The sequence below is a fragment of the Callorhinus ursinus genome, unplaced genomic scaffold (genome assembly GCF_003265705.2).
Source record: "Callorhinus ursinus isolate GAN/ISIS: 27379988/994484 unplaced genomic scaffold, GSC_fseal_2.0 scaffold8, whole genome shotgun sequence".
In the NCBI taxonomy this organism is placed as follows: Eukaryota; Metazoa; Chordata; class Mammalia; order Carnivora; family Otariidae; genus Callorhinus; species Callorhinus ursinus.
In genome coordinates this window covers 66679346-66704473 of record NW_027397070.1, presented here as the reverse complement: position 1 = coordinate 66704473, position 25128 = coordinate 66679346, and positions in this window count along the sequence as shown.

Here is a 25128-nt window from a genome sequence, read left to right as displayed (position 1 = left end):
GCTTAGTTATCAAGTGGGTTCCCATCTCTCCCTGTGGAGGAGAAAGACATGTGGACTTGTGATTTTCCACTTGCCCAGATGAGACTGAACTCTGACTCCTGAATGCTCATGAGGAAATGCCCTACTATTTTCCAATGAGCCTTTTCTTTTTGTCACAACTTCATCATCAGTGGAGAATCATCGGCAAAATATCTAAGGACTAGGGAGTATAGCACTGCCAACTTTTATCACAAAAATCCTCTACATCCTAAATGGCCTAGAACTCCTTCAGTTGGGACCTCATCAATATCTTGGTGAGCTCTGAGCTCAAGGTCATCAAATATGGCATTCTGGTTGTTTGGTAAGGGGGTACTCTATTGAATGTCAGCTTAGTGGGACCAAGGCCAGAACATTTGGGTTTCTCATAATGTATGGGCTTTTCTGGTGTATCCCCAAATCCAGCCCTGACAAGGTGCAAGGAATAACACTCAGCTGGACTTCAGACAACATCCAGCCCCTGCTCCATCCCATCACAGCTACATGCTTTTGATAGATGACCTCAGTTTCTCGGTACAATGAGGTGTTTAGTCCTTAGTGGTCACTAAGGGTCTTTCCAGCCCTGTCATTCTAACATTCAGGCATGCCTGGCTTTTTAAGGATTGGTGTGAATTACTTAGCACCCTAGCCTTTGCCTCGCCTGATAAATAAGGTCAGGAAATGCAATTCTTATACATCTGCAGTTAAGCATTAATGTAAATTGTCTGCCTGAATCCTGGCTTTGGTTATCCTGCGGATCAAACCATGCCCCTTGTATGCACAGTAATGATCGGTTATGGTGGCCATATGTCCTGGGTTTCCTTGGACAGCCTTGATTTCAAATATTCTGTCCCATTGACAGACCTTGTGTCAGATCATCTATCCCGATTTTTGATTCCAAAAATATGGTCACCATATGGCAAATGCATCCACCACTGTGGCACAGAAAGCTCAACTTCATCCTCTTGCAAAAGCTCTGCCTTCCTCCCCAGGCAGATGAGGTTACCTCTTGGAGCCCCCACTCTCCTTGCTGCCCAGCCTCCATTCTAGCACTTTCCTGCCTGTGTCTTGCCTCAGACATGGGCTCCCTAACAGCAAGAACAACATTTGTTTCATCTCTATGTTCCCAGCACCAGTTCTGAATAAATTAGAAGCAAATTTTCAGGGGTCTGTGACATTACACAGCAGAAATCTTTCTGAAAAGTTTAGGGCATACACTTTTAAAATTAAAATCTCTTTTAAAATCTCTTTTAAATAGAACCAGAGAACCTAGTACTCAGAAAAAGAAATAACTACTTCTTTTATTTTTCCTTTCCTTTCCTTTTCTTTTCTTCCACCCAAATAATTCTTTCAGACCATTTAAATGATCTGAACTTGCAGATGCCATTTGCCAGAAAGGAGTACATCTTGGAAGTAGATCCTCTTGCTATATGGGGATCAGCTCACCTGGAGCCATCAAACAGAGACATCAGAAAAGAAAATCCACATTTCAAATCTGCAGGAATGTTGAGAGTAGAGCTTGCGGTCATAGACTGCTTTACAAATAAAAATCTAAATCTAAATTGTAGCTTCTCAATCATTTCAATTGTTCAGTTGTTTCATGAACTAGATGGGGCACCTGGGCGGCTCAATCAGTTGAGCATCCAACTCTCAGTTTCAGCTCAGGTCATGATCTCAAGATCATGAGAGCCCTGGGTCAGGCTCTGTGCTCAGTTCAGAGTCTGCTTGCGATTCTCTCTCTCTGCCCCTCCCCCTGCCCATGCTCGCTCTCTCTCTCTCTCTCTCTAAAATAAATAAATAAAATCTTTTAAAAAAAAGTTTCATGAACTAGAGAAGGGAAAGGACTTGCCTGAGTGCAGGGGGGAAAAAGTCCATCCTGTGACCCTTGGGGAGAAACCTCAGCCACCTATCCTGCATTTTTATTGGTGGGCTGTTTGAGTACTGACTCTATTCTTTAGGTACTTTTTCCCTCCTGATCTCACTAGTCATGTGTATTTCCAAGTATCCTCCAAACCAGGTTCCACCCTGACTGCCATGCTTGGTCCAATGTTGTCAATAACTTCTACTTAATTCCAGGGCAGTATTTATGTTCCACAGAATTCCGTCCATGACCATGCATGGTTTGATCACCATCTAGCAGGCTACACCTCAGTGCTTTAAAAGACTCATATACCAATACCCTTTATCCCTGTTCATCCAGAAATCCATCTTTTATGCCAGTCATTTTAACTATTGCCAGTCCCTGATAGTAGCTTATAGGTCTGCCGTACCTCTGAGTCTTTGCATAAAATCTTTCTTCTCTCTAGGATGTGTTTCTGCCATGGGGGCACCATAGAAATCCCTGTATGTCTTTTAAGACCTTAATTATCTCTTTCACCGTGAAAGCTTCTTTCACCCAGGCAGTACTGATGATGATGATGATGGTGGTCATACTAATACCAGCAATAATAATGGTGGTAATGGTAGAGCACACATGAGTTTAGCAGGTATTATGTGATGGGCTGTGTGCTAAGTGCATTGCATACTTTACCTAATGCCACACTTGCAGCAGAAAAAAGCCCAAACACTCAAACTCAGAAAGATTTGGAGACCAAAACTAAGCACAAGGACAAATAGCTAAAATAGAGCAGAACTGGGTTTGGGACCCAGCTTCTGTCTGACCTAAGCCACTCCGTACCTCACAGAAACCCGTAGAACCCTCCTTTACTGCAAGTGTCTCTAGTACAGTCATCCCAAGGTTGGTGGGCAGCCTGAGTATGTTGAGGACAGAGGCTCCATCCTATAAACATATTCCTCATTAGCCTTCCATGTGGTCCCTGACACAGGGTACACATGCAAAGAGAATTGGCTAAGAGAATGGGCACAAGATCACTCCCTTCTATGGCTTTATTTCTGCCAAGAGAAACTTTCCCAGGGAAATATATATGCTCCCCAGCCCCGATCTGTGCACATATTCACAGTTCTCACTCGAAAGGGGTCACCATGATTTCTAGGGACCCACATTAATCTATGCCTTTCTTTTGTCTGGAGAACCCACCACGACTCTGAGCTGGTGAGCAACTCTTGTCCTTCCTAGGGCCTGGGATGGCAGGGTCTGCAAACCTTACCTTTTCAGATGATTCCGTGCCCGAGGGTGAAAATATTGAGTCTGAATTTAAAAAGAACAAACAGAGTCATAGCTGATGGAAGCAACTGTTCTGCTGTTTGAATTAAGGGACAGTTTCACTGACATAGGGTTGCTGTTTGCCTCCTTGCTTGAGATTAGCACTCAAAGATTCACCAAGAAGCCAATTTGATGGCCCAAGAAACCTCAAGCAGTGAATGAATCAAAAACTCACACATCCACCAAAGGGGGAAAGTGGGTCTCCTTTCAATCTGGTTTATATCAGCAAATAAAACCCAGTTATTTTGACTACCTAGACAGAGGAGCTTGACGACATTCTGCCTGGTTTGACATAGGTGGTCTTCTATCCCAACACAGGGGCTGATTTGCTGATCTGAAAATGTTGCATTAACAAACACATTCTGTTTCCAACACCCTGCAAGCTTGCCCTTGTGTCCCACATCTTAATCAAGACTGAACAAGATTCAGCAATAGTCCTAAAGACTTTCCTGGATATGACTCATTTATCAATCACATCTCAGTGGCTCCTTTGGGCACAAAGACTGTTCTAATCCATGCCTCCTGATTGGCAAGGCTCTGTACACAGCTTCCGACTTTCCAAGGAGGTATTTACCAACACCCTATTCAAGTTGAAACCCACCTGCTTGCTGCCTACTGTGTGCTCTGCCTGTGCTCAGAGACATGGGAGTTGTTGAGTTTTACCATCCTGAATCATAGATTGACCCATAAACATAATCTAAGACTAAGATATGAAACAACCAGACAGCTGTGTGATAAAAGGGGCAGGCATATATTCCAGGGTGGGCTCCACAGTTTCTCCTTAGAGTTTCAGGAAGGAGAAAGTCTTCTGTCAGAAGGACTTAAGCAAGTCCTGTGGACATAACTAAGCAGAGGAGGCTGTGGGAAAAGGGCCCAGTGGGACATGAATGTTCAAGGCTTGGTCCGAACAAAGTCTCACAAGACAGGAGAACAGTGTAGACCAGGAGCAAAGAGGAACTGGTGGGATCCTTGTACTGTGCTTTCTTTCCTGTCCTTCACTGCTCTGGGTTACAGAATCCCTTCAACTCTGATGGGGATTTATTCTATTCTGATCTCCATTGCCTCCTGTAGACCCTGGCCCATGCTAGGTGCCCAGTAACTGTTAAACTGAAGAGCACTTGCATAGATATAAGTCAAAGCTGATCTTCTGCTGGCTGCCTTGCCTAATGCCATTGGACCCTCTCTCCAGTCTGGTTCCAGTGAGACACAGGTTGGGGATCCGCACAGCGTGGTCCCCAGAGGGCTGCCCTCGGCTTCCATTCTGACTCAGCTCCCCACTACGTGTGCAAGAGCAACAGGTCCTCCTCTCAAACCTCAACCACCTCATTTGTTCAGGGGAATAATGGGGTGTTGCGTTTGAGGAAACGTATTCCCCGTGGCGCATAGCAGATGCTGGGTAAGCAAGCCTTGTGTTGATTTTCTCCCTTTCCAGACACACTGCCTGGGCTGTGGCGGCCACCTATGAGAGAAGTCACCAGGACAATTGCGAATTAGAGTCAGATGTACTACTGTCACACGGAGTCCTTCCTTGATTATGATGATAATGACAGTTTTTCTCCCCATGATGGGGGTATGCAGTCATGAGGGCCTGGCAGACGCGGGTACAATGATGCAGAGTGCCTTTGCTCATAGTGACATTTCCTTCCCACGGCAGGTTCACAGGCTGCAGGGAGCACTGGCCTCATTTTAAAGACAATGACAGCGAGGTGTTGAGAGGAAGGGCTTTGTCCCAGGCCACCCAGCCAAGAGGTGACTCCAAACTCTGCAACTGTCCCACTAATATCTCTTGGCCTAATATTTATCCTTTAGGATATATAAGAAATTATCCTGAAGTCCCAACTAGAAATAATTACCTTCCTTGAATTTCGACCTTAGCTGCCTACTCTTTATGGTGCTTTCCACTTTCTGACATGTATGAATCCTGTAGCTTTTGACCACAGGTGCTCACTGATGCAGGGCTACAAAGATCATGGATACAGGTCTCCGGACTGGCCTTGTCTGGCATGGTGTCCGGCACAGAGAAGCTCATGGGAGAATATCACTTGACATTTTCCCAAGCGTTCCTGGGTAAAATGAACGTATCTGCACATCGTAGGGAGATCTACGCATGGGCAAATTGCGTGCTCAACCAAGCAGAGGTTTTGCTTTTTAAACCTGTTCTGGCCAAAGGAAGGGCCTTATGTTATAGTGGGATTACATGTCCCTCTTACTGCACACCCCTGAAATACTCTTCCCCCCAAACTCACACCTATACAAGGAGGAAAAGAAAATGTTCTGGTCTAATTTTGCCGAGACCAATTAAAAATATCTCACCAAATGTCTATCTAGGCCTGATCTGGATGTTTCCAATTTGGTTAAGAAACACCCAGATTTGTCCTTCTCAACTGATGTATTTCATCTAGCAGTGTACCCTCTAGGTCCACCCCTGGGGCTGCCAGAGGGGAGCTGGGTGGGGAGGGGTAAAATAGATAGAGGAATGAAGAGTACACTTGATGCGCATGGAGCAAGGGATTGAATTGTTGAATCATTATATGTACATCTGAAATTAGTGTAACACTATATGTTCATTATACTTCAATTTAAAAAAAAAGAAAAAAAAAGAAACACAATGATTACTCACAGTTGGAATGCCAGGTTATCTCTCACCCATGGATTCCCATACTGTGGGAATAAATAAATAAATAAACACGACAATAAAACAGTTAATCAGAAGGTAAACAGCCAGGCAGCCTCCTGCCTGAACCTTCAGGAAAGGGAAGATCCCCATCCCATTCTGTGTCAGCCCCCTGTTTGCTTTGTGGCATCTGGCTTCTCCTTTTGCCCCTCTGGGCCTGTAAGGGGACCAGACTACCTTCAAGCTCAGTGTGGCTAATGTCTTTCATGGAATTGACCTGTATTTTGGGAATTGATGGCAGGTGGTTTGATTCTTTTGGGTTCAAACCACCAACAGGCTGTAGAAATCCAGAGAATGGGCAAGAATCAACAGCTGGAGTGTCTACACGTAACACAGAAATCCTGCCCTCTCTTTCTCTCTCTTAATTAAAATGAAAATGTATCGTTATTAAACAAAATGAAAATTAACCTAAAACAGAAGTACGTCCCTGAGAAAGGTGGAAAATGAAAAACCTACTTACGATGCAACATTAATTGAAAAAAAAGCCAGATATAAAATTGTTTATTCAGTGTGATCTCAAATACGTAACATAATATTTGCTGATAGAATGAAGGACATCAGGATGTTAATAGTTTTTATCCTCTGGGCGATGCAATCATGGATGATTTACATTTTCTTCTTTATTCAGTATTTTCCAAATTTTCTACAATGATAATGAATTCTCTGGTGATTTTAAGTTTTTTATATATATATAACTTATGTTAATATATCATATATTAGTAACATAACATAAATATACAGCATATATCATTAATATACGTTATTAATATATAATAGTGATATATGTTATATATAAATATACATATATATTCACTCTTCTCACACACCCACATGCACACAGATAATACAATGTCATCTCACCATGCGTATTATCAAAAGTACACTTGAAAACCCGGCTTTATGAATCAGGTCTGATTTTCCATGGGAAAACCCAAAGGAAAAGACACAGAGAAGTAGGAAATCAAGCTACTGTAAGTCAGCCACTCATGTAACATGTACTGAGTGTCCTGTACATTTTTAGGCCCTGCCCCCCCCCCCCCCGTCACCCCCAGCCTCCACTCCTCTCAGGCTCAGATCCTGATGGCTGCTCAGGAACCCCACGGCCCAGCACTGGGCTTGCCCAAGTCTCCCCCCTCCGCCTCGACAACATTGACCACAGCTGTGTGTTGGACTTGGCAGCACGGGGCTTCGATGACGGGCACCCCAATCAATGGCAAGAGCTTCTGAATTGCAGGGAGGCCGGAGGTTGAGCTTCTGAATGGCAGCGTCACCGAGCTCCTTGGGGACGTGGATGCTCCGAAGTGGCATGCATGCGGGTTGCAGAGCAGAGCCAGGAGAGAGTAGCTCATGCCTCTCGGCAAGTGTTGGAATGGCCGAGGGAGCATCAGGCCTTGCGGAGAGCCATTCTCTGGTCATTTTCTCTCCCGAGGGCCGTCCCACGTGGGTTTTGGAAGTTACCACAACAGACTAATAGCATCCAGTTAATGTTTCTAAGTGGTTCCGCTAGATGACCTCCCTGGAGGTGTGTCCACGCCTGCTTCCTTCTGGTCCCTGAGTCATGCCTCTGGGTCTGCAGGCCTGCAAGAGGAGCCCCTCTACCACCTGCAGCCTTGTCCCTCCCGTAGCCTCCAGAAGCCTGTGAGGACTAGTCTGAAGAAGAGACTGGAAACCTCCAGTTCATTGCTTACATTCTGGCTGTGTCGCACAGAGGTCCACTGTTCCAAGACCAGGTTGGCTCCCAGGAACCAGGGAAAGGTCTCTGGCAGTTGTCGGCTTGGAAGAAACACCAGAAAGCACTGGAAAGTGAGCCCCAGCCCCCACAGCTACACATTTGCCTGGAGCCCTTCCGTAGGAGCCGAAGCAGGGCATGACGGCACTGGACCTCGCCCTGCCGAGCAGGACTGGAAGCCTCCACCACGCAATCCTGGTTTGAACTTCACTTTCCCTGCCTGGTTCCTATTAACGTTGTGGGTTTCCTGGCCTTAATGGCAGAGTTCTGGCTACGGAGGGGGGCCGCCAAGCAGGCTGCAAACTAATGAGGGCTTCCAGAGTCACCCTTTCTGGCCTGGACACCAGGTTATTCACAAACTTCTCAAAAGGAAACAAACCAAAGCAAAACCAAAAGCCTTGGATGGCTCAAGGCTGGACATATGCTCCCTTATTCAGGGACAGAAGTCAGGCAGATTGAAAGTCACATGTGTTGGTAAACTTTGGGCTCCTTAGTTTTATGCTGTTAATATCTCATTCAATGGAACCTTTTAGTCAAAGGCCCTGCCTTTGGCATTTGAGCAAATTCCATGCCCTAAAAGTCATGAGATGCACACCTTGTGGGGGGTAGGAGTCAGGGACTTCACAGTCTCGTCTCATGGAGCAGGATGTAAGCCAGGGAATGTCCTGAAACTCTGGCCAAGGAGCTGGCCAGGCACATTTGAGGTCCTTGGCCGGAAGAGCCCTGGGCCAGCTCAGCTGGAAGAAGAGGCTCCTGCCGTCCCTCCCTCAAGCTCTCTAGCTTCTCCTCCAGGACTTAGTATTTTCTGAGAAGCTCACCTCATCTGAGGGCCCCTCCAGCATCTGCAGGGGCCACACCACCAGGAGAGAAGGAAGGGTAAAATCTGAAGATGAGGAGCTGATGCATGATGTTGCTTTGCCACATTGTCCAGCCACCTGAGTTCACGGTTACCTTACTCTCCAAGCATGGGGTTTGCAGCATTCAGTGGCCTGTCTCTTTTGTTTGGATCACTTTGTGAGGGGCCCTTGGTGGGTAAGAGGGTCTCAGCCCAGCCTTTTGAGTGATTATACACCAGTCCACTTTGTCCGACTCATTGATTCATTCACCCATTCATTTATGGGAAAACCTTTATATGGTGTCTATTACATTTTAGGAACTGTGTGTGTTTGGTGCTGTCTGTACAGAGGTAACCAAATCATGGTCCCAAACAAGATATATTTTGCCAACTCATGATAGACACAGCCCAGCTCTCAAAGATTAAATTTTAGTGAGATAAACACTATTAAAGAGGCAAGCAATCCTATAGAGTGGCAGGTGCTATGGTAGAGAAGTGTAGGGTGCTGTGTTGGAAGTTAAGGGGTGATTTCCAGAAGTAGTGTCTGAACTTATTTTGAAGGATGGGTAGGAGTTCTCCAGGTGAAAAATGACAAGAGATTATTCCTGGTCAAAAAGTGGCATGTGCAAAGGTCCTGGGGGATAGACAAAATGGCCTACATGCAGAACTTGACTGGAACTTGAGGCATGCTCACGGAGACAAGGTTGTAAAAGAAAGCAGGAGCTTGGTTGTGAGTGACCTTCCAAGTTATGTTAAGGATTTGGCCCTTTATCCTGAAGGAAGGAGTATCCTGGTAAGTTGAACAAAGATGTCACTGGGATCAGACGTGCAGTTTATCATTCTCCCTCAGCAAGAGCATTTGGGAGGCTACTACAGAGCTCCAGTGTTGATGATGAAGAGCTTTCAGGAGACATGGAAGAGTGACCGTCAGTGACACGTGGACTCAGGGACTGATTAGCCAGTGGAGGTGCAGGAGACCGGGCTTTCCAAGATGACTCCCAGTCTCCAATGCCTGCTCCGGTGGTGGCACCTTCACTGAGTGGTGGATGGCCAGGCACCCCGGGCACATGCTAAGTGAAATGCGGTCTTCCTTCACATGGGGACGCTGCTCTCCCCTCACCCACCCTGCCCCGAGCGGTGGCTGTCAGTCACACTGCCAGCAGGTCCCAAGAAGTCATTTGCACACTCCTGTGATCTGGATCACATCCATCGCTGCTTTCCCTTCACTTTGAGAATAAATGAAAAAAAAATTGACTCCTCCGGATGCCAGATTTGTGTTCCTGTGTTAGGAGATTGTTTTTTCTTTTTTGCATCTGTGTGTACGTTAAACAGCGAGAAGAAAGTCGTGAAACTCAAGGAGTTTCCCCAAAAGTAAATCAATTTGCGGTTGAATGTGCTGTGGAATTTGTTTGCAAACCTACAAGAGCGAAGCGAGCTTAAAAAAGATGCAGTTGGATGAGCCTGCAAAGTTTTGGAAAGTTCTTTGAACACATGTAAACATGATATGTGTAAGCAAATGTTTAACTTGCCTTTTTTACTTCTACAAATTATATTATGAAATCAGACGTCTGTGACTTCTTAAGAATGTCAAATCAGTGTATTCCTTCAAAACAGATAATTGCCTAGCGCTGCTCAGCTTCCAGGCTTCGGGGCTGGGGAAGGCTGGGTTTCCAGCCTGACAATGAATAGAAGCTTATTCCAGAAGTTGATTTGCATAATGCAAGAAGAGGGGCAGGCGTGGCCATCAGCAAGATGGGCCTGCTGGACACAGACAAACTGCCCTCTGGAGAAGGGAGAAGAGCCTCACTCGTCCTCTCCCTGAGGCCCCCAGAGCCATGCGGTGATTCTGTTCCCTGCCTGGCCCTCAGATGGAGAGACCAGCGCCCCTAATCTCTCCTGGGGAAGGATGGTGCAAAATGCATTAGATCTGATAGTTGTATCAGCACTGCTTCAATACTCTACTCTCTGAGAACCAGGATTGGAGCAGCTAGAATTAAACTGCCCTTCTGGTGCCAAACGAGATGGAATTTGCCAGATTAGTATTTATGAGCACCGCTCACGTGTGGCCTAGGTCATCTGATACGGTGACTCTTGCATTGTTCCTAGTAAAGTGCATCACAGTGGTTCGGAGGCAGAGATGGGGAAGATATACTGTACACGCCAATATTGCACGCTTATACATACAATTAGGCTGTTATTACTAGACATTTCTATTAACATTGCAGCCAGACCTGGAAAGAAATCCTCTGAAACCCTTGCAGGACTTTTCAAAGAACACACAGCCCCTCTGAAAACAATGGGGGTATTTGCTGGCCATCCCCCTGCACCCTGAGGTTCTCTTCTCTACCCCTCCAAGCCGAGGCCTGACTCCCGTTACTGCTCACAGCAACACATGTGTATTTCCAGGACAGAAAGGACCACATAGTGCTTAATATGCAAGTAGGCATTGATTTGATTCCTTGGGTGCAAAACAATGTCAATGGGACCATTATAATGCATATGCTACCGCCCATGAGCCCAATTAAATCAAAGGGTTGTTATCTTGCATTATCCGTAGCAGATGTATGTATGATAGATTATTGGGGATGCAATTTGCAGTGTCCTACATTATTTATTCCCAATTTATTAAGCTGTTTGTTGTTGTTGCTTTACAGAGTCTGTTTTGCATTGAGAGTAAGCGCACATTAAAGAAATATGTGTCTCGTCTTGATTTGGAAATTAAAAAACCCCAGAGCTGTCATTTTCCAAACATCGAAGGTTGGAGGGGGTGGTTACAGGCTCTTTGGGACTGGAGTAAATATTGCTGCCACCTATTAAGTGTCTTTGGGGTGATGATTCTTGTTCCAGACAGTGGACTCAGCCCTGCATCAAATAGGGACAAAACTGATGCCGAGTAAATGTTGAAGGCACAGGTCTAGTAGAGCAGGGTCTGCCCTCAAGGAGTTCACACTCGTTATCTGAGCCTTCTCTCTCTCTCCCTCTCTCTCTCTCTCTCTCTCTCCTTCCCACTCTTTCTGTCTCTCTCATACACACACACACGCACACACACACACGCACACACACACACACAGTCAGTGGGGAATTTATGAGTATCCTTAGTTTATACATCATGTTCCTCTGATACTTTGAGAAGTGACTCAGCCAAGGTCACTCAACTAGTAAATAGAAGAGATAGGGGAAGAAGTCAGAGTTTGGTAACCCCAGTTTTGCCAACTTTATACATCACTTCCCTAAGAAAGAAAATGTAAAGAAATTGATGATATGGCTATCTGGTCTCCTCAGGTCCCCGAGAGTGATGAATACCATGTTCAGAGACTGCAGGCCATGACTGCATGTATTTTGTATATAACCTACCACTCTTTAATCAATGAGAGATGGTAAAGAGATGATATTTGAATTGCTGTAATGTTGGAGGTCTTAGCCACCTTTCTCTCTTGAGGAGATCTGCCCGAACTTTGGGATTCAAAGGGGATCTTCATCTGTCTTTAATGAATATTTTTCCAGCTTAAAAACTAAATGTATTAAGCATCTCACAGAGGTAAAATGAATGGTCGGAGTAGAATTTATGCAGGCATGTGCTGATATCTTTTATTAAGGAGTTTCTTTGCCTCTCTAAGACTCAAATTTTATTTTGTTAAATAGAAATAATGGCAGCACCCACATTAATAGGACGAGATGAGAGTAAGTGTGTGAACCCTGTGGCACCGTCCACGCACCAGTCAGGTTAATTGAAGATGACGACGTTGTTCATGCCAGAGAAGACATCCCCCTGTGCTTTGTCACTGGATTCATATGCAGCTAGAAAGACTTTCATTCTCCTATTTAAATTTCGGAGGCCTTAACAGGATCCCAAAGTAACTTACCTAAGCTAGGAGAGTATATCTACAATACAAACCAGGTCTTTGGTCTCTAAGCCAGTTGTGGTTTGGGAGAGCTGAGAGCAGACAGGATGCCTCTTCCCAGTTTCACATCCGAGGAGGTCATGTTGGCAGCTGGGAACTTGCCATTATGGGAGTATTAACACCACAGAAAGAGGCTGTTTTTCCCCAGAGAGCCAGAAGTTAAACTTTATAGGTACATCTCTGCCCTTTCGCTCCTAGTCTTCATGTGGGATCAAATGAAAACAGCATAGAGTGTCCTCGTTACAGAGTGGCTTTTTTTTTTTTTTTTAAGTAGGCTCCATGCCCAAAACGGAGCCCAACACAGGGCTCAAAGTTACAACCATGAGATCAAGACCTGATCCGTGATCAAGAGTCTGACACCTAACCAACTGAGCCACCCAGGCACCCCTACAGGGTGGCTTTTTTTAAAGGGAGTTACTCTCAACCCTTATGGGAAGTCTGAGCAGGCATTGCCCAATAAGTAGATTCAAGGGGATTTTGAGACAACTTGTCTCCTAAGGGCACTTCAAAATGGTGGGCCTCTTCTACAAGTCCTGACTGCAGGTCCCTGGACAGCAATGGTCATTGGCACAGACGGTTCTTAAAATTCTAGGTGTCAAAGACCCTTTGGGCTGGGCTGACCAGAGTCACTGCCAGGAGAAGTCCTTAGTGACAGTGTTCAGAAATGTGTCCCTGGCTGGAATGAGGCCACAGAATCCAGACCACGGAAGAAATAAGGTTATTTTCAGATGACATTTTGCAGGCATGACAGCTCAGACCAGAACAGCCCTCTGCCTTGGTATCAAAGAAGGTGGGGGAATGGGAAAAATGCAACCAGTGTTAATGGAAGCTCCATGAACTCCTTTTTTTTTTTTAATCATCAGAATCATTAACAGCAGCTCTAGAGTGACAAGAATGGGGTCATCTTTTGTAACCCTTATCAGCTCTATAGTGTCTAAGTCAAGCAAAGAGCATCAGATGTGAACCTGGAAGAAAAACATAATAAAAAATATACTCACATATTATATGCTCATAATATATTAAGAAGAAACAACAATAAAAATAAACAAACCAGAAAGTCCCCTCCATTTAAGTTGGAGGGTCAGGGGATGGACCAGAAGCTTTGGGTGGTTTGCATTATTCCTTTCCCAAGAAACCCAAACAGGTACCAGAAGATATTTGAGGTTTTGTCTTTCTCCTCCAGTATAAAACACCCTCCACATGCACATATTTTCTCCAAATGACAGGATCACGATTTCTGAACAACAATAACAAATTCTAGGTACACGGTCTGACAAAAACAAGTCTTACAACACTTCCATGCCAAGAGGCAGCATAGGGGATGGTTTTTATCCTGTAATTAATGGAGTTGCGGAAACTTCTTCCTTTTCTTAAGACAATAAGCAGAAATGCTGACACTAAACTGTTCTGGAAACAAATAACCAAGCCAAACAGTTGGGGCACAGGGCTTCTCTATGGATCGCACAGAGTTCCGACACTCACATACATCTAATAACCAAATGGAATCCAGCCAAATCATCTTCTTCCCCTGCTTTCTTTATCACCATCATCATCCTCACCACCGTCATCATCATTTTACCTTCAGAATCTTATCAAGAGGCATTTCTTCATAGAAGCCCCAGTAGAAAACTTTTCTTTCTTCGGTCCCCTCGCCACAGCTCACGGATCTCCTAGCATCCCCTTCTGGAAAATTAGTAAAAAGAAGCCACTCCTACTCATTCTACCAAAGGCCAAACTTAAAAGGGGACACATTTCTGGGAAGTCACTAGAATCCTTGAAGCGAGGAAGGAGAACCTATTTTGCCTCCGAGAAAAATGTGCCCCGTGTGCCTCCCCGTCATGTCCTTCTCCCGCACCATTACCTCCAGTCTCGCAAATACATATTTACACATGACTTAAACCCCAGCCTATCTGCCCAGCGCACTTTAATGGAGAATTAACACTGTAGATAGAGCAGAGGCATTCCCAGTGCAGTTAAAAAAAGAATTTTGTGGTTTGGTTCTGCTGAGGCGATATTGCTCAACAGTTAATGTAATCATATTACAAGCGCTTGTATTAAAATCATATGCAAGATGAAAATCAGTCCGAACAGCAGCAACCAGGAAAAGACAAAGAAAGATCTGTGAGTTGTCATAATCCGTAAGGAAACTTTAGCTGGAAAAATATACTGACACACACACTCGCACACACATACGTGGAGAGAAGAACCAATAAAGGTTCCAAGGGCATTTACAAATGCACAAATGGATGGCTGGAAAATCCCCTCTTCATATGCATACCCTCTGAAGGACATAGAGATCCTTGGATGTGAACAGCAGTGTGCCGAACAGAGATGGTCATCTCAGACCTCGCCTAGACCCAAGCAAAGCCAAGTCCAGCTTGATACATTGGAATATTGTACATTCATTCATTAGCTGGGCTTTTGCCAGACAGGATCTGGCAGGTAGCCACTTGAAAGCCAACAGCTTTCCTGGTGTGGTCCTGGTTTTTGTTGGCAGTTTAACTCTGCTATTTTATACACTCCTGCGGTAGGGATTAAGTCTATCAAAACTTCAAGATTTCTTATAATATTAGGCATGCGGACACAAAGCCTCCTACGATCTCCCCCTTCTCCCTCCTCAATGCAAAGGGAAATCAGACTTTTTTAAAAAACTGTGTAGTACCTGGAATCTACTTCAAACACTTTTATGGAACCAGAAGCATCGAATGAAAGGTTTTCTCAGCAGGATTTTACACAAACCTGAAACCCTGCCTGGGTTTTCCATTTCCCCTCAAGGAAAGAGTTTGTAAAGGGGCCAGGAGAGGATCCACAGCACATCACGCTTTGTGAGCAAGTTAAACACAGGAAGTGCCCAAAGATGAAGAGTACAAGACATCAAGAAAGTTCAAAGGCCTAAGACTTGTCACAGCCGAGTAAGATTTGTCACAGAGCTCAGCTGGGACCTGTGGCAAGGGCGCCAGGGATAGTAGGACAATCATCCGTGGGTTTTTAATTTTGTTGTTTAGTTTGTGAAAGGGTGTCCTTTACACTGCTCATCTTACAAGGTCAGTAAGATGAAATCTGCCAAAGACCATCCTGGCTTGAGAGGGGCAGACCTGCTTCAGAACAAAGCTCAGAAATGGCAAATGGTCAACCTTGGAAAGAGAAGAATAGCCCGATGTGAAATAAAACCTGAAAATGTTTTACATAGCAAACTTTGGAGAGAATGTCCTGACCATACCATAAAAAAGTGCCTTCCTATTTGACACCAAAGAAGTGTTTTCCTTAACAGACCGCAATGGATTGCTTCAACCACTTTGGAAATTTTCTTTCTTTCTTTCTTTCTTTTTGTTTTTTTTCATTTTTTACAGTTTAAAATTTTCTTAGTGGTTAGAAGGACATATCTACCTGTATTTTCTTTTTCCATCTGATATATAATGATGATTGATATTGTGATTATAATTTTCTCTTTAGAATTCTTATAACGGGCCAATTAGTGTGGGTGATCTTATTGACATCATCATTCTGGTCAATGTAGATTTGGAAATGGTTTTAATTAATGACTTTAGCTACTGCAGAGTCAGCAAAAGAGCCTTTTTTGATGTGTGCATGTGTGTGCATGTGCGTGCCTCTGTGTGTGTGTGTGTGTGTGTGTGTGTGTGTGTGTGTAGTGGGGAGGTGAACATTACATCTGTGACAATTGCTTTCTGGATTTTATTATTTTCTCTCCCATTATACACTTCTCAGTATTTGGTCTGGCTTCTCTTTAAAAAAATGTAGTTATTTCCTCTCAAATGATGTAATCTTATGAAAAACTAAAGCTTTGCAAACTTGCATTTAGCAAGGGGAATTCCCAGTATTTATATGCCTGTTAACATGAATATAAAAAGAAGGCAGATTAGCCAGGCAACTGCAGCTCACATTTCTGTTTTATTTTTTTCCTTCTTGCCTTTCCTCTTGCCCTGTCTCTCTTCTTTCTTATTTCTAAAAATATTTTGAAGTGCTTCCCATGAGCCAAGGGTTTAGCTTAGTGAAAGTAGAAGCTGACCAGTTACCGACCTCATAACAGGGGGGAGATAAGTCATTAATATAAGACAATTAAGAAAAGACACGTGAGACGTGTGCACAGGAAGAGGCACAGACTGGATTCCCCAGGAGCTCAAATGAGAGCCGATTCATTCTGGCTGCAGTCTGCAGCTGGAGCAAGGAAGGGCCACAGCACTCTTCCTGGCAGAGCTGACATTCATACTGTCTTGAAAGATCAGCTGATGATACCCAGGCAGCCTGAGAGGTGAGATGAACTGGGTGTTCTAAGGGCTCCAACATAAGCAAAATCTATAAAAAAAAAAAAAAAAAAAAAAAAAGGAAGGACGCTGGGCTCCTAGATCTGCAAGGGATTAGCTAAGCTTGCAACAGATAGGGAAGGGGGGACAGGAAATGTGAAGGAATCAGAGATGAAGAGGTCTTCAAGTCTTGTGAAAGAGTTAGCACTTCATTCTTCAAGCAGAGAGTATATCAGACTTCTAAGGAAAGAGAAGATTGCACGGAGCAGAGTGAAACACACATTCTGGAACCTGATCATCTGAGTTTGCATTACAATTGTATCGTTGATGATAGGTATGATCTAATCAAGTTTATGACACCTCCATGTGAGTTAAGGTTTGCTCAGCTATACAATGGTGAGGATAGTATGGCCCTTAGCTTCTTCAAGTGTTGATGTAGTCAAGCAATCAATGCATCCTCAGTAAATCTGCTGTAATAACAAGGATAGTATGTGGAATAGTGGCAAGACCATGAGCAGAGGAAATCAGCCAGACCTTCTTTTGGAATCTGGTGTGGCCGTTGATTAGTCCTGCCGCCCCAGGAAGGTGACCTCACCATATGGTTGCCTGCTCTCGGCTATTGGCTACTTCCTCTGTCTGACTGAGGTGATGGCAGTTGCCATAGGAGGATGAAAGAACCAAATGAGATAAAATTCAGGCACATTGCCTGGCATGAATGCTGGCACACAGTAGGGCCTTAATACCTCAGTCCTCTCCCCACAGACATAGAAGATTGGTATCAAGGAAATAGCACTTGTCCTTTTGGACTCTTGAGAAGGTTCAGGCCACACCTGTTGAATATAATACAGATATATTAAAGTCAGGTGTAGAGAATAGAGGTTCCTCATCAAAAAAGAAAAAAATATAATAAAGTCACTAGATTATGTCTCTCAGTATAAATTCAGTGAGCCTCAGAGACCTCTCAACCAGAGTTCTTTGAAAAATAACCTCATGAGAAAGTTTTGGGATCTAAGGTAGAGCACAGTGACTATGGTTAACAATATTTTATTGTTCGGTTTAAAGTCGCTGAAAAAGATCTTAAAAGTTTGCACTGCATATATACACACAAAACAACAGCAACAACTAACAACGGTAACTATGTGAGGTGATGGATGTGTTAACCTCATTGTCCTAATCATTTTGCGATATTAGGTATATCAAATCATCATGCTGTACACCTTAAGCTTACCCAATGTTATATGTCAATTATCTTTCAATAACTGGAAAATAAAGGAAAAGAACTTCAGTGATGATTTGCTTGTGGTAGCCCAATATTTACAGAGATATCTTCTTGATTTTTCCTAAAATATTGGCCTGCCTACCATAATCTCTCATCCCCCACAAGATGACTTACCCAAAGATATTAATATTCATTCCATCATGTCCATCAATTCAAATGACTTTTCTAAAAATGTAGTATGACTGGGAGCGCCCGGTGGCTCAGTCGGTTAAGCATCTGCCTTCAGCCCCAGTCATGATCCAGGGTCCTGGGATCGAGCCCCATGTTGGCAGGGGAAGCCCTGCTCAGCGGGGAGCCTGCTTCTCCCTCTCCCCCCTGCTTGTGCTCTCTCTCACTTTCTCTCTCTCTCTCTCTCTCTCCCCCCCCAATAAATAAATAAATAAATCTTAAAAAATAAAAAAAAAATAAGATGTAGTATGACTATATTATGCTTCTACTCTGACTTTGAATGACTCCCTATGTCCTCCAGAAGAAGGTCAGCCTTTCAGCATGCACCCTAGGTCCTCAAATCCTGTCCCCCTCCGTGGCTCTAGATCTCCTCCTACCCCTTCCTGATTTACATCATCTCCTACTTACAGATACTTACTTAGGCTCTTCTGCTACATTTTTATTTTATTCCCAAGCTGGTCCTTGCTCCTAAATAAATTCCTCCATTTACTCACCTGGAAAACTCCTACTTACTCTTTAAAACCCAGGCCAGAAATTATATCCTTCAGGAAGTGACCCTTAATTCTTGTGAAAAACATTCATTGTCTTTCCTTTGTAACAGTGGTTCACTTTATTCACAATTTAAGAAAGCTAAATGCTCTTCTATAATAATATTTAAAAGAGAAAATCAAGGTGTGACAGTATTGTGAGGGTATTATTTATAAAATTTAAAGTAAATATCACTAAAAATAATAGCTAGGAATGCAAAGCGTTATTCTCTGTAATTATCTATTCTCTATAATTATCATTTACTATTTACTATTACTACTAGTAATTATCATTTACTATTAAAACTATATTCATCTATGATTTTGGTAAAAATTTCAGAAATTAAAAAAAGGAAATATTGTGATTTAATAGCATCGCGGGTTTTCACTTAACACTCATAGGAGGTACCTGAATGGCTTTTTTTTCAATTTGGGGGAAAAAAAGAAACCATAATGTAAAAGGAAATAGCAAAATAGTCATAATCATAATCATAATAATTGAACACCTACTAGATTTCAGGAGCAACAGTTCAGCACCACCAAAGTAAGCTGAGCAAGCTCTGGAAGATCATACAGTTAGTGAATGGGTAAAGCAGGATCTGAGCCCCCATTTGTCTGGCTGGAAGTCTCATGTGCATTCCCTTATCCCATGCTGCCTTGTGGAATCCAGAACTGGTCATTTAAACTGCAAGTCACAAAGGGGGTAAATGTTCTCCAGGCTAGAGCACGTGGAGCGAGCTCCTGTCTCCGTCTCCGGATGGCCTCTCTTCGCTGTTCCCTTCCGGAAATGTTCTGTCCATGTCAAAGTTGCCTTGGGATGTATGCAGTATGGCCCTCAGAGACCACGGCGAAGGCAAGCCCCTGCTCTTTCACGGGGCCGTCGGTTTGTTTGTGGGGGATGCGGAAGACTGGGTGTTTGTATTAGTCAACTCTCATTATCTAGCCAGCATCCATCAACTGAGCAACTTAAAGCAACACAGATGTGTGACCTGACAGTTCCGTGGACAGAAGTCCCACACAGGTCTCCCTGAGCTAAAATCAACGTGTCGGTGGGCTTGTGCTGCTTTCTGACGCCTCTAGGTGAAAAACTATGTCCTTGCCTTTTCTTTTTTTTAGAGGCCTCCCATGCCCTCTCCTCGGGTACCCCATCCTCCTTACTCAAAGCCAGCCGCACTGCACCCTTGTTCCTTCTTCCTTGTCACCTCTCCCTCTGACTGCACTCAGCTGGGACAGGTTAGCTGCCTTTGAGGACCCTGGTGATTACATTTAGGGCCCAACCAGATAATCCCAGATAATCTCTCCATCTCAAGGTCTTTAATTTAATGACCCAGGCACAATTCCCTTTCCCGTGAAAGGTAGCGTACTCACAGATTCTGGAGCCTAAGACAGGGACATTTTAGAGAACCATGATTCTGTCAGTCACATTTTGTCATAATGTGAACCCAGTGGCTCTCCCCAGATATCCGTTGCTACCTGGGCAGTGCCCCCCTGACCCTCTGTTCCCTGCAGAGCAGACAGCCACAGAGTGGGCTGCATCTTGCTCCTTCGTACAAAAGCTGTTTTGTCAGGGCCCAGATGCTGGATGAATCACTCAGCCTGCCCCTTGGTTCAAGGATGACAGTATTGTTCCCATCCCATTCAAATGTGCGCATTTAGAAGATGTCTCTATTCTCAGATTCATCCTTGTCCGGGAACATGAGTCCTCAAGTGCAAGAGAAATTCAGCTCTGCCAAGTCAGTTCGCCCCGTGTGTGCATTTGAGGGGGCCTAAGGTGGCAGGACTAGCACAAGGAACCCCACGGACACTGCTCAGAACAGTCCCGCCGCCTGGGCACAGGTCTATACGAGGGAACAAAACCAAGGAGCACATGTGTGTTGTTATTCCTGAGTCCTGCGAAAGGCTGCTTGAAGACTCGTGGTTTAAAGGGAGGCAAGTCTGGACATAGGGTTCCTGATCCTCCAACACCTCAAGCCTCTGTTCTCTCTCTCATCAATGCAGAAAGCAATACCCACCAATTGGCGGTTACAGATATCCAATAAATAACATAGAACTCCTAACGCAGTGCCACGGCCCTGAAAGCCAACCAAAGGGCCTGGGGTGTTTAAGAAAGAGCTAAGAGCTCATTGCTGAGGTGTAGTTATGCAGCCACTTCTGCTTCCCAAGTAAACCTGAAATGCTCTCCCACCAATTCCCGCCATCCCCAAATACCCCAGTTGAAGATGGAATGCTCAGACCTTGCCATCCAGAGAGCAATTTCTCAGCGCCTGCTCTGAATGGAGCACTCTCCTTGCGCTCGGGCTCTGGTAAGGTCCTATGTGCCCCCATTGTGGGTCACCTGTGCCAACTGCTGTTTATCTTGTCCACACCCTTGGACGGCACATACCATTCACCTGGTGTTATGGGACAAGATGAAGCTCCAACACATAGAGGTTGAAAAACTGGCTTGAGGTCACACAGCTAGAGGCATATCTTTCACCAAGGTCCGCCTGATCCTCAATGTCGCATACTCTTTAGCCTTCTGCTCTCCAATGTTTGTCACCACTGGATATTCCCTCGCCATCTCTACAACCAGGCTCGCTAGGCCCGCCAGATTCCAGAAGCACACGCTCCCCGGTGACTCCATCACGTCAATTTGATCCTACCCCACGTCTAGGACAAACTGTCGGAGATTCAACTGGTCAGACAAAGGGTTTGGAATACCGCTAAAGCTGGTAGGAAGGGTTCTGTGTGGAGCCCATTGGGCCAACATTCAGTTTCTCCCTGACTTGGACTTGCCCCACCTCTGGGTCATGTCTCTGCTGCTTTCTGTTGTTCCCACATGGCTCTCCTCCCACATGGATCTTCTCCCTCCTAGACTCACTCTATAATCTCCTGCCCCATGCCTTCATTCCCCTCAGTCTCTCTTCTGTACTATGCATGCCTTCTCCTAATTCCATATTCCAAATCCCACTTGTTTATTGAGGCCTACTTTAAATGGCACCTCCTCCAGGAAGCCTTTCCTGATTTATCCTAATGGGAGAAGGCTTTCTCTACATCAAGCACTGACAAACTATGGCCCATAAGTCAAGTCCACCTCAATGTCTGTCTTTATTAAAAAAAAAAAAAAAAGTGTTGGTAAAGAGAATTGACCAGAACACAGAAAGGCCCTTCCTTCGTCTATAGCTGCTTTCATGCTGCTATTGCAAAGTTAAGCAGTTGTGATAGACCATATGGCCAGCAAAGCAGAAACCACTTACCACTTTCTGGCCCTTTCCAGAAAAAAAAAAAAAAAAAATCGCTAACCCCTGCTATAAGCCATGACCCGAAAATCGTTTTGTGAGTATTATTTTAGGGCATGGGTTGAATATAGCTGTTGATGATAACAGTGTGTGTGTGTGTGTGTGTGAGGCTAGACCACTCAACATTTGCGGAGACTCAGTATCACTGGTAAGCAGTAAAAAGACTACAGGGTCTGATGTCATAAAGGCAAGTTACCTGTGCAACTGTAGGAAAATGGCTTAAGCTCTCTGATCCCTATTTCCTCATCAGCACCAGCAGGGATACCACGATCGTCCTCAGAAGACCACTCTGAGGGGTAGATGAAGTCAGGTGCTCCTGTCCTTATGCAGTGTGTGGCATGTAGTGGTTCTCCTCTACTGGCAAGGAAACGTGTCCCCCTTTCTCCTGCGTCTCATCCACGCCCAACTTATGGTTAGCTTTTCCTGGAGTCCCAGTGCCTCCTTGACGTTGACATGGAACTCCCTGACATTGAACCTGAAATGGGAATAGGGGAGGCAATAGAGCAGAAGCCGCCTAGGATTCAGCCCGTCAACTCATCTCACAAAGTGAGCCTCCCGAAAGCTGGAAACTTCCCGTCATTAGGAACCTGGGCTGGGCTCCAGCTGGTGCCCTGGGGAGGAGAGGCTGCTTATCCCTTCACCAGCCTCCTAAGCCAGCCCGTCCCCCCCAGGATTGAGATCTTATAAACATCAGCCAGTCCTCAGGGGTGATCTGCAGAGGGCCCCCCCCCCATTGGTTCCAGATGGAGAAGAGACTGATTTGGGGGAAGAAATGTTAACTTTCTCATTTCAGGAGAGAGAAAACAGCACAACCACCAGAAGCAACAACACAGGCTCAAGAAGCAAGAGGTTATTTTTAGGGGGCTGTGGGCTGGGAGCGCAGCACTGTGTGTTGGGAGCGCAGCACTGTGTGCTTTGTGTCCCTCGGAGGTCCCCAGCGGGGCAGGCGCAGAGACAGGGGTGGGGCGAGCTCTGGTGCTTTCGGGGAAAAACCTGCCATTATGGAAAGGAGGTGAGAGGTGCCAACAACCAAGTGGCCATCTTTATGGGGAAACTGCATCTCAAAGAAAGGTTTTGTTCACTTCGTTTTTCTCCTATGGGTTGTTCCGTCACTCCCGTCTCTAGCTGGGCTTTATAAAACCCCAGCAGACTCTGAGATGGCGCTGTGCTTTTCAGGGAGAGGCAAACAGACCATCTGCTGAAGCCCTGGGCATCATCTTCTTTCTCCAGTGGAGAACCTTCTAGCACCCACGCCCAGGCCACCGCTCACACCGCCCTCCCCTCAGGTCACCGCCCGCACACGGTCCCCTCTGCCCAACACAGTGTGGGCTATTTCAATGACACAGAACAGAACGTTGGTAGGGATTTGTGTTCATGTCTAAATATATAAATGGCCTGACTCACAACCGATGAGTTACCTGAAATTCCTCGTCTGAGAGACACCTTGAAATACTGGAAAGAGCATAGGTTGTGAAGTTGAGACAAGTAAGGCATGTGCCCCATTCAGGCACTTGCTAGCTCCATGGCTTTGGGAAAGTCACAATTCCAATACCAGTGAGGTGGAGCGTGGCTACTAACCTTGTGTGCTAATCACAAGTGTATGTGGAAGGGTTTACGAGACCCAGAAGCTGCGCAGAGGGCACATGTCATTGTGACCATCGCTAATGACATGAGCCACCCAGCCCCCCTCAGCACAGGTGAGAGAGGCCAGATTCAGGCAGAGTTCAGGGAAATCTCACTAGATTAGAAGGAGAAGTAAAAATCTCCAGACATGTAAAACCCTATTTCTGTAAGAGGCCACCAGTCATTACATGGGGAAAAAAAAAAAAAAAATCAAACAGGTACGGACCACACTGGACACAAGAGTTTTCTGTGTCTCAGGACTTATCAGCACCTTACACTGGCATCAAGAAGAAGCCCTACAAGCCAGCGAGTGCCCCCAACCTGTTATGAGCACAGGACTTGTTGGTTGAGCATTTTGGGGGACTTAGGAAAAAAATCTCAAAGATAGTTGTAGGGTTCACTGGCGGGAAATAATAATAACAGCAAGAGTAGTATTATTTTTTAGAGCTTACTGTGTACCAGGCACTGGTTCAAGAGCTTTTAGTGAATTAACTCACATAATTTAAGTAGAGCAGATGCAAGATCACACGGGTTCCAAGTGTGCCAGGAGGCTGTCAGGCTATGAGACTCAAGACTTCAGCTGGAACTGCAAATGGGCCCAGCTTAATATCCCCAAATGTGGTCATTGTGAGAGCAAAGAGCTGGCCCCCTTCTCTTGTTCTGGCTCCTGGCTGGGCCTAGGGTTGCAAACATAGAGGTGTGGATATCGTTCTAGAAGCTTGAGTGATATTCGCTGCGCTGGAGCACCGTGTAGGGCCTCCTCACATGAAGAACACCAATTCTGTGAACCTCCAACTTACGACATTATCAAATATAGTGCTGCCACTCACAAACAGAAGTGGGTTTCTTTCTTCAGTGGGTTCCATGTCTTTCGTGACAGGAAACTCCTGTTGTGTTTTTTTTTTTAATCTCTTTTCTTAATTCTCACTTTTCCTCCTGCCCCTAATTAAGTGAGTGCCCAGAGTAGACCACACACTTTTCTCTTTATTAGCTTTACTAAAAACCTCAGAAATCATCTGAGGACATTCAAGAGCATCTCTAGAAAGAAAGACCAATGAAACTGTCAGCTTCTTGGAGGCAAGGTCACAATTTTTGTCTTTCTTTCTCCAATACCTCTCTCAATAAACGTTAGGCTCATAACTGGATCTTGTAAGCGAATGAATTAGTGAATAGTTTCCAAATGGCTACTTTTAGCCCCAAATCTTTTTCCCCAACTCCAGCCCCGTATTTCCAGCTGCTAATGAGATCACGCCCAGAAACGCACCCATTCCTCAAGCAGAGAGAGCTGGCTTTCCCCTTTTCTGCATCCATACAAGCTGGTCCTCTCGAGTGCCTTTGTGTCAAGGTGGCTCTGTCCACTCCATCAGGATTCGGGCATTGACCTCGGGGCTATCATGAAATCCCTCCTTCCTTTGGAACTGAAATGTAGTATCAAATCCAGTAGGTTCAATCATCATTCTACCCCTCTCAAACTCTTGTTGCCTCTTCTGAAGGCTATTGACACAGCCTCTTGATTTTCTTACCTATTTTTCACTGATTCATTCATCGATTCAAAAAATGTTGCTTGAGCTCCCATTTTGTACCAAGGACTATTATGGTATTAAGGCAGACTGAAGCCAGTGAAAGGCCATACTCCTTGGGAGGAGTTAACGTCTGTGCCTCGCCGCTCTCAT